Consider the following 11140-nt stretch of genomic DNA (forward strand, 5'->3'; position numbering starts at 1 on the left):
ACAACAATGAGGGAATTAAATTCCTTAAGAACACATAAGTAACTTGTGGGCTCGAAAATTATTTATGTTTTATTTTAGAACGGAGGGAGTAGTACTTTACAGAAGAGGGAGTGAGAAATTGAAAACGACCTTTGAGAGCACTGATATGTTATCAGAAAAGTGATTATCATGAAGAGGTGCGTGACTTCGCGAAATCGGCTTTAAGCATGTCAAACAATTATCTAGTAAATTAAAGCAAAGTAATTTTTACTTTACGAAAGAAGGTATTACAACTTGGCAAGGAATACTTCTGCTTTGTCAAACCGTTTATTTGGATATTAAAATTTAAGTGATTTTCTACTCCAACTTTTTACTCGATTTGAAGAGTAAAAACTTACTGCTTATTAATTCTAGTTGTGTCAAATATTACTCGGTTTGAAAATTAAAAATTTCACCTTTTACGAATTCTGACTTTGTCGTGACACAAACAACAGTTCCTGCAGTTATTACTTTTAGCTTATGCATGACAAAAGTCAATGTTAGACGTAATGTCTAAATGATATAGTTTTTGAACCCCACCAATCCTTAGTGGATATTGATATGATAGTCGGTGAATTCATTACTTGTTCAGTCATAGTGATGATTAGTGATGAAACTACGAATTAGAAAGTTGTTTAATTACTTGCCTTTCCAGAAATAATTTGCTCTTTCTTGAACATTTATAATGTTTAGCTCTTTTATAAAAGGGTGTCACCTGGAAGGTTGTGACTTTTAATGAAGATGTGTTTGTATGTTTTGTATAAACATGACCGTTCATGAACAAATGTATTAATACGTTGGTCCTATAATGAGGTGAATCAACCGATGAATATGACCAAAGTCCATTGCAAGTTGGATTTGTTTCATGAATGAAGGTGCTATAGTTTGCATATCATATAGACGTATGAATAAAATAGCATACAAATGCATGAAAATGGCAGAGTGATTGCGAAATGTGTTATATATTAGAAGGTTGTAGTCATAAATGATGCCAATCATTCCAGCTATTGTCTACATTAAGTGTAGTCAATAATCTAATATGCAATAGAAAGTCGAGATGTATTAGTCTATGACATAAGGAAGTTCGCATTGAACTGTCATGACAATAAAATGAGTTTTTGGATATTAGAAATATATTTATGACTATACATTAACTATAATAAGTATCATTGGGTTATTGGGGGGTATAGTGATGTAAGTTAGATCACCGGGTCAACCTAAACTAAATCCACAAGTGGATATATCAGTGGAGGAACAGTATCTTGAAAATCGTCCAAACAAACGTGCATTGCCGTTCTACAATGGAGGCTGAGTTTATAGACCTAGGCTAGTGAAAAGGTTGAATGGCTCCGAAATTTCTTCAAGAAATTATATCTTAGCCCGAAATATTGGTACCTATATGCATACATCGCGATGGTCAAGCGTCAACGGGAAGGGCTGGGAGCATTATGTATAACAAAAAATCTTGTCAAAAAATGACGAAGATATAAAACCGTTAGGCAACTACTCTCTAGGGGAATTATCATAATTGACTATGTGAAGTCAAGTGATAATGTGCCGGATCCATTTACAAAGGCCTAACTAGAGAGGTAAGCTATAATATATCGGATCCATTTACAAAAGGCCTAACTAGAGAGGTAATTGAAAGATCATCAAGGAGAATGAGACTTTGGCCGAAGACAAGTCATTATGACGGTAACTCTACCTAGAAGACTGGAGATCCTAAGATCTAGGTTCAAGGAGCTCAAACAAAGTCATTAATGACGGTTCAATATTGTCAAACAAAATTTTTTTGGTCCATCCTAGGACAGTGTAACACCCCATACATTCAGATTAGGTATGAATGAGTTAAAGGAGTAGTAAGGTTATATTTTGGACATATGAAGTCCTATCGGGATGATTATGGCTGAAAATAGTTGTTTAAAAATCAAGATGGAAAATGAGGTGCATAAAATTTGACAAAATCGACGAAGTTTGCAGAAGGTCCATGTTCCATCAAGATTTAGTGAAAATATGTAAGGAATTTAGAAAAACTTAAAGCATGACAGTTGTAGGCCTTTGAAATAGCTTTCCATGGATCTATTGTGGAGCCCAAACGGAGCTCTGTGCAAAAGGTTATACCCATTTTACAGAAAGGTATGCAACCACCGCAGTCCTGCCGCATTTTTACCGCGGCCGCGGTGGCGAGGTAGTGTCTCAGCGATTTACCGAGGTCGGGACCGCGGTCACGACAACCGAGACGTGGTGGACGACTTGGAAAGTTATTTTTTTACCCCTATTTCGTCCCCTACATCCCCAAAACATAAAAAACTTGCTCTACAAAGGAAAACTCTCAAAAACCTAACTCCTTAAGGGCCCCTCCACCACCCAAGGTAAGTTCTAATGGTGATTCTAAATTAATTTTAATTTCCCAACATCTTATTAACATAGGTAAACCCTCAATATCATTAGATATTCGATTGGACCATCATTGATGAGAGAAGAAACCCTAGAACTCGAATTCAAGGAGGTTGAACTTCAAAAAGGTAATATCTTCGCCCTCTAGTTGATTCTATCATTGAATTAATGATTATAGACTCTATTTCATGAGATATGAGTTGATGTGTTTGATAGAAAAGCATGAACGGTGATTGGTTTGGGTTGTTGATTGGTTATTATTGGTTATAAGTGTTGATTACCTTATGGGTGATAAAGAATAATGTTGTTTATAACCATTTGAGACTTTTGAATTTATCTAAGAGAAAGAGAATGGGTTATTGGATGTAGAAACACCATTAATAAGGGCTATGAAGCTTTATGTCACCGAGTGTTTGATAAAATGCCTAAGTGACCAAAACATGAGTATTATTGCTAATATGGAATCCCTTTGACTTGTATTGATATAGATTAAAGTTGAAAGGGTTGGTGAATGTTGTATTACACTCAAGAGCAGGAAGTTAAGGTATGTGAGGCTAACTCTCTATGTTTGAGAATTTCAATGATTCTCCCTACACTACGTTTTTTTTATATCGTTACTAATTGCCTCAAAAATATAGTTAAGCCTAGTTCCTTGAATAGTTGTAGAACTTCTATTCTCTAGCTTCATAACTCGCTCATGACTTTCATTCTGAACGTTGTGAGCTCAGTGCGTATTCAATATAGACTTGAGTTTAATGCCCCCGAGTCTTAGTATAGATTACTCAGTATGCCGTATACAGTTGAAATTTCAGTATTCATAATCAGTTCAAGAACACATGTCTCAAACTAGTCCCATTCAGCATTCCAGTATTATGTAACCCAATATGATCCACTATTCCAGTATCATGTAACTCAATGTGATTCAGTATTTCACTATCATGTATTGCAGTATGATTCTCAATTTCTGATTTTAAATTCCTGAATGTTGAACACTTGTATTTGAGCCTGAGGCCGTAGTTTATGCTTTATGTATGTTTGGGCCTGAGGCCGTAGTTATGTATACGTATACTTGGGCCTGAGGCTGTAGCTTGTGCACATATGTATTGGGCCCGAGGCTGTAGCTTATTCAGATAAACAAGTTGTTCATCATTCAGAAGAGGGAGTATTCATATTCTTTCTTCCTTTGTTCAGTTTAGTTATCAGTTATCAGTTCAGTTATCAGTTATCATTTTAGTTTCAGTTTCAATAGTTATCATTTCAGTTATCAATTATCAATTCTCAGTTATCAATTTAGTTTCAGTTTCAGCATTTATTTCAGAAGCTATGTTGACAGTTTCAGTTAACAGTTAGACAGAGTCGCAGGCTTTTCACATTAAGCTATGTTGGCTACAAATATATTTCAGAAATGTAATAGTATTTCCGCACTTTAATTTATATCATTCAGACTTTCAGTATATCAGCATATGTTAGTTTATCTTCCGCATTCAGTATGTTATGATATCACATGTTGATTCAGCCAGCCAGCTGGTTCGCTCGGTCACATGTAGTCAGGCAACGAGTGTCGTGTTACGTCCAGGCCCAGGTTCGGGGCGTGAAGAGAAAATGTTCAGTACCAACGATAAAACGTTAAGGCTTTTTAATGGTTTTTAAGTTTGATACAGGGTATATCAAATAGTGTATCTACGAGATAATGCGTTTAGGAATCACCTATATATGTGTTAAGTGTTAGCCGCTTCAAGGAGAACTTTGTAAGGCCAATTCTCTACGCACTTATGAAACCAGGCGGTGTTCATGGCTGAAACGAACACAACAATAAGAACCAAAGACGGTTAAGGGTTGATTGTGTGACTTATGGCTATCTAGGTATACACCAAAGTTCGACGGTTCAAAGATATCAAATCTACCGACTGACCGAGTATATCCAACATAAATTCACTATGGAAAGTTCAAAGGGAAACCTACTTATCCATATGCGATTAATCATTACACTACAAAAAAAATAGCATTTAGCGACGGATTTTAGCGACAAACTTAGTTATGTCGCTGATTAGCGACGAATTGGCTAGGAATAATAGTTTCGTTGCAAAAAAGCCAAAAAAATATTTAGTATATAATATAGCGACGAAATCGAAAAATCATCGCTAAATATTGGCGCTAAATGTTGGCGCCCTCAATTTAGCTACGAATTTAACGACAAAACCTAAGCGACAAAATTTATTTACCTACAGTGATGGAATTAGCAACGAAATTTCCGTCGCTATGCTTAATTCCTTTATCAAAAAAATTTTAAGCTCCTTGCTATGGAAATTTCCGTCGATAATGTTATATCCAGTGAAAAATAATATCATTATTAGCGACGAAAATTAAGCGGTAGCCAAATCCGTCGCTTAATACCACTTACTTATTTACCCTAGGGCACAAAATTGGTAAAAGCTCGGTCTCTTTTTCTTCTAACAGGGTAGAACGCTGGGAGCAAATATAGGCGGCTGGGAGCAAAATCAATGGAAAACACACTTTAGGGCAAGAACAAGAGCAAAAATTAGTAGCCAACGTGAATCTAAGGTGTGTAGATGGCTTTAATTTGTTTCTTCTTTTGTTTCTTATGAATCAGTAGCTTGATGGCGGTGCTAATGACTACGAATACTATGTTCATTACACTGAATGTGAGTGAACATTTTCAAATTAATTGTTTTCTTCTTACTTTATTTGCATCAATTTGGAGCAGGTAGGGCTTGGAGCTTTATCAGATTTTAATTGTAAAATGGGGCTTTTTTTTGTATGTAAAGTTCTTTTCTTTCATGGTTGGACTTGTGTTTCTGGTTTAATTGTCAAGATACGATCTTTTTTACGTGACTAATTAGGTTTTCACTATATTTGTGTTTGCTTCTTTTACAAGTTTTATTGACTCTTTATGTGCTTGTTTTGGTGAAGAGATTATGTGTTATTAGCAAAATTGGGTTTTAATTTGACTTAAAATGGATATAGAATAGTATCTATCAAGTCTTAACTTTGGTTGTGATAAGCAATTTTTCATTTTTTCTCCTTGATGAAATCTCTCAAAGTGCAAGATCCTTTTATTACTCAATCTCCTTTGTTTGTAAGAAGGTTTGGAGTATGTAATTTTTGTTCTTCCCTCTTCACCTTACTAGGGTTTTAGTTTGTTTTATATAATTTGAAGTTGAATTTGAGAAAGTTTGTGGATTAGTTTTTACTGTATCTGCTATTCTACTACGATTTGATCTTGTGAGTTTTTTTTCTTATTTTAGTTGAATAACTGCCATTTATGGCTAACTGTAGTTCCTGCACTTCCTTTTTCTCCATATCAGCAAGTATGTTCTAGCAACATTGTTGACATGTAAAATAATGTGTCACTTTCTTTTAAGTTATTCAAACAAATTTTGCCTTGTAGAATCAGTTGATCATCTTTGGTAGATATTCACATCTATTTGGCTTCGAATTTCATCATTATTTGGTATATGAGAACTTTTCTTCTGCATATGAAAAATTAGTATTTCGCTGATCTCCCTGTAGCCTTGGTATGATTGAGAAGATGGTGGCATTCTTGTGTTTACTAAACAGGAGTTTTTGATGTCTTTTTTATATATATTTGTTTGCCTAAAATAATTGGTATATATATATATATATATATATATATATATATGATTATCCTATTTTGTTTCTATATTAAATAGGAATATGAATAATTTAGAGCGTGCTTGGATGTACGAGAGGTTGGATGGCCGAGGGGGTATTAATTCTAATTTTATAACTGGCATGGATAGCTTTCTCGTTCTTAGCGAAACCCATCTGGAAACTTCAAACTTTTCACCCAATCGAATAAGATATCTCTTGCTTCATTGTCTATTGTATATGCAGTTTTGGGATATTTTCCACTAGCATACTTTGCCAACTGAGGTCTATCGCAATAGGTTAGCATATCCAGACGTGCTTTCGGATTGTCTTTGGTTTTGTCTTTAACATTAAGAACTGTGTTAAATACATTATCAAAGACATTCTTTTCAATATACATGACGTCAAGATTATGCCGAATCATGTTAGAACTCCAATAAGGTAAATCCCAAAAGATGCTTCGCTTTTTCCATCCACAAGATTTACATATTCTCGAATTAACTACTTGTGCATTTTCCTCTATTACTTTCCTTAGCCCTAACTCACTAATCTGGTTCAAAATTTCCTCTCCCGTTCTAAGTGTTGATCGTAGCCTTTTGACAGTATGACCTTTAAGAAAGTTTTTACGATCTTTCCTAAATAGATGATGTTGGTCAAGGAACATTCTATGACTATCAAACCAAGTTATTTTGGAAAGTTCCTTTAAACCAAGTGTTCGATTTCCACTCAGCGAAATCGCATGAGTGGAAAGATCCTAAATGGATGAGTGGGACCAACTTTGGAAAGATCCCAAGTGTGTTGAAAAGTTAGAAATAAATGCAAAGAATCTTCGTGGCGGTAGGAGTGGAGTCTCCACCGGGACTCACACAGGCGGCTCTGTCTCCATTGGGGAGTATCGCAAGAGACCTATAAGTATATCGCAACTTCGGAAGATTCATTTGATTGAACTCATGTAGATATGTTTATCATACTGATTATTATTGTTTTTTGGAATTCATATCCAATTAAATAAGATATCTTTTGCTTCATTGTCTATTGTATATGCAGCTTTGGGATATTTTCCACTAGCATCCTTTGCCAACTGAGGTCTATCGCAATAGGTTAGCATATCCAAACGTGCTTTGGGATTGTCTTTGGTTTTGTCTTTAACATTAAGAACTGTGTTAAATACATTATCAAAGACATTCTTTTCAATATGCATGACGTCAAGATTATGCCGAATCATGTTAGAACTCCAATAAGGCAAATCCCAAAAGATGATTCGCTTTTTCCATCCACAAGATTTACAGTCTCGAATTAACTACTTGTGCATCTTCCTCTGTTACTTTTCTTAGCCCTAACTCACTAATTTAGTTCAAAATTTCCTCTCCCGTTCTAAGTGCTGGTGGTAGCCTTTTTACAGTCTGACCTTTAAGAAAGTTTTTACGATCTTTCCTAAATGGATGATGTTGGACAAGGAACATTCTATGACTATCAAACCAAGTTATTTTGGAAAGTTCCTTTAAACCAAGTGTTTGATTTCCACTCAGCGAAATTGCATGAGTGGAAAGATCCTAAATGGATGAGTGGGACCAACTTTGGAAAGATCCCAAGTTTGTTGAAAAGTTAGAAATAAATGCAAAGAATCGTCATGGCGGTAGGAGTGGAGTCTCCACCGGGACTCACACAGGTGGCTCTATCTCCATTGGGGAGTGTCGCAAGAGACTTGTAAGTATATCGCAACTTTGGAAGATTCTTTTGATTGAACTCATGTAGATATGTTTATCATACTGATTATTATTATTATTTGGAATTCATATAGATATGTCACGAATTACAAGTTTAGGGGATTTGATTGACTTACAAACAATATAGTTATTATTGTTTTCTGGAATTCATTTGATGGAACTCATAAAGATATGTTTATCATACTAAAAGCCATGTGTCTATACAAGTTATATGAAAAGCATGACTGCATAAAGGGAGCAGCCTTAACTTGTCTTGTTCCGCTATAGCCAGGTTTGCGAAGTTTGTACAGATATTGGTGAGATTTGTAATGTTAGTGATTTTTCTTTGTTTCTTGTCCTCGTGCCAGTGGATCTGGGAAGTAAGGCAAAGAAATGTTCTCTTTCGCACTTGTATTAAACAAGACAGCTCACATCACCAGCAAATTTGAATCGTTAAATGAAAAGAAAAAGATCCTCAAGGATTTAGTATATGTTTGACGATTTAGCCTAATACATCTACACTAGGATTCTCTATTCATTATTATTATGCTCACATTCTGGAAAAACAATACTTTGCAACTCCAGAAGAGAGCTAAATCTGAGTCATAAAACTTCATAGTACTGCAAATTGGAATACAAAGAAGCGGAATATAATATATTAGCAGAAAGCAAAACAAATATTTTACATCAGTCATATCTTATTTTAACACACTAGTAGCAGAAAAACAAAAACATCCACACATAGTCAGCTTCACAGTCATATCTTGTTTGTTAAAGTCCTAAAGTTCATAGCCAGGGAACTTAGACTCAGATGGTTCAGCAAGATGGTTCTATCATGGAGAAAGCAAGCAAATGCTTTTGCCTTGTACAAGTACTCCTCTTTACTGTTAGCCTGTATAGTGAAAGAAAGAAAGGCATTGCCTTTTTACCTGTTAGCCTTGTACAAGTACTCCTCTTTTGGGAAAAAATTATTTGTCTTTTACTTTCTGAACATGGAGAGTGTTATAAACATTAAAATCTCACATCTTTTTTATTAGTGTTATGCCTTGTGATATGCAGGGTTTCAGAATTGAGATAGGTGATTTAAGATAGTATTCTATTGTATAGATTAAGACTAAATAATGCACATTTGTAGTGTTTTGTGTCTCTCTTTCATCTTTTTTTGTGCCTTTGTGATATTAGAATTAGTAGTGACAATCTATGCCCCTTCTGTAAGAATGCTTCTGAAACAAGTGAAACATATATTCTTGGTTCGTAGTAACACCAGGCTGTTCAGTTGGCTCTTGATCCTTCTATTAGTATCAATGCACATTTGTAGAGTTCTGTGTCTCTCTTTCATCTTTTTTTTTTGTGCCTTTGTGATATTTATATAGAGTTCCATCAGTGTTACCTTGTGGCACTTTTTTATGCTTTTAGTTATAGATGTGACAAAATTTCTGGTTCTATAGTAATATTTTGATGCTTTTAAAAATAATTTTTTTTTGTATAGGCTGTTGAAAAGGGTCGAGACGCAATACCAAGTGAGTTACATTTGTACCTCCATACACGTGGGCATGATGGAAAATCTTTTCTTGATGAGAAAGCTTGAATCGTGCATGTAAGTCCAATACTGTATAATCTTACTTGCTACAATGTAAAAAGAGTATAAAAATTATCCTCTCTGTTGGTTAATTAAATGCTCAACATTCTTGACAGGAAAGGTATCAGGAAATATTACAGGAACAAACACAAACTCAATCTGATATTGATCAATGGAAAGCGTATTACGAAGCCGCGGGAAGGGAAAAGAAGAGAAGAGTATATGGTCTTGGATCTCAAGCAAAATGCTACTATGGACCTAATCAGCATGGCTCTTCTAGATCAGATGCTTCATCATCAATACCACCTTCGAGTGCTCAATCAGGATCGAACCTCGATGAGTTAGTGACGCGTTTGATTCCTGCACTAACAGAGCACATAGTTCATGTGCTAACTGATCATATGCTTCCAGTATTGACTGAGCGGGTGCGTGAAATGATTTTATCACCCTATCTACTGACCACCCATCAGATCTGGTACCAACAGTTCATGCTCCTACTACTACTGCTACTGTTCATGGGGTTCGTCCATCGGTTTCAGATGATGATCTTAACCCCTAAACCTCGTATTTGGAAGCTTTTTATTTTGAACTTTATAGTTGGTGTTATGGATAACTCGCACTTTTTTGGTTTGAACTTTATTATTGGCGTTAGGGATAATTCGAACTTAATTGTATTAGCTATATGCATTTTGATATCATTTTGATAATTCGAACAACAGGCATTTTGATATGCATTTTGATATCATTTTGATAATTTGTATGAATTTTAGTTATTATGAAGGATATTTAATAAATATTGCGATGGATTGCGACGGCTATTTTTTGTAACAAAAATAAATATATGAAATAACATTACAACAGATTGCAACAGAAGATTTTGGTCGCCCAATGCAAAACTAAAATGAGTCTCAAAATATTGGCGATGGATTAGCGACCGACTTTCTGTCGCAAATGTATACCAGCGACGAAATGCGTTGTGAATTTAGCGACACAATTTTCTAATATAGCGACAAATTCTGTCGCTAACTTTAGCAACGGATAGTGTTCATCGCTGGAACATCGCTAATTTAGCGACGGATTCCATTTTTCCGTTGCAAAGATCTTAGCAACGAGCAAATCAGCAACACCTGGTAATACGTCGCTAATTCTGCTTAGCGACGGAAAAGGCTCTTTAGCGATGGATTTGGGTCGTCACTAAGTGTTTTTTTTTTGTAGTGTTACTTGCGAATCACACAATTTTTATGCATGTTTTTCAAATATGGTCATTCCTCATTCATGTGGGGGATTGTTGGGGTTTTTTCTAAAAGGTGTGAATGGAAGAAGAGGCACCTCTTGGATTGCACCTCTTCATCTTACCCTTTCATTGTCTATAAATTTAGAAGTTTGGCCTCATTTTTTAGATATAAAAAATCTGAAAAGTTCTCCTCTCTTTTCTATGTTGTTTCATTATTTTTCAAATAAAATAAGTGTCAAGTGTGATTTGCTCCGTTCGTTGAGTCGCCGAAGTTCTGTAATTTCGATTGTCAGTATTACGTAATAGTTTTTTTGTTCTATCATGGGAGGAAGTAATCCATAACCTTGGGCAACAATGAGGGGATTAAATTCCTTAAGGACACACAACTTGTATGTTCAAAAATTATTTATGTTTTATTTTATTAAACTAACATTTCTTTAGTTCTCTGATTTTCTAATTTCGAACACAGATTACCAACAACAATTACCTTATGCCACTTGAAATTATAAGAAAATATTCATCACAAACTAAAATCTTGGAGGAGGTATGGAAATAAATGAACCATTTATTGCCCGT

The 11140-nt window shown here is 35.1% G+C and overlaps 1 long non-coding RNA gene across 1 annotated transcript; it reads left to right on the forward strand.

The window, feature by feature from the left end:
* Positions 1 to 4676: 4676 nt before the first annotated feature.
* On the forward strand, positions 4677 to 10124 carry LOC142179371 (uncharacterized). Its single transcript, XR_012707369.1, has 3 exons — positions 4677 to 4977; positions 9241 to 9348; positions 9447 to 10124. It is a non-coding gene; the product is annotated as an uncharacterized LOC142179371 (long non-coding RNA).
* Positions 10125 to 11140: the final 1016 nt, after the last annotated feature.

Source organism: Nicotiana tabacum, chromosome 3 (assembly GCF_000715075.1).
Source record: "Nicotiana tabacum cultivar K326 chromosome 3, ASM71507v2, whole genome shotgun sequence".
NCBI lineage: Eukaryota > Viridiplantae > Streptophyta > Magnoliopsida > Solanales > Solanaceae > Nicotiana > Nicotiana tabacum.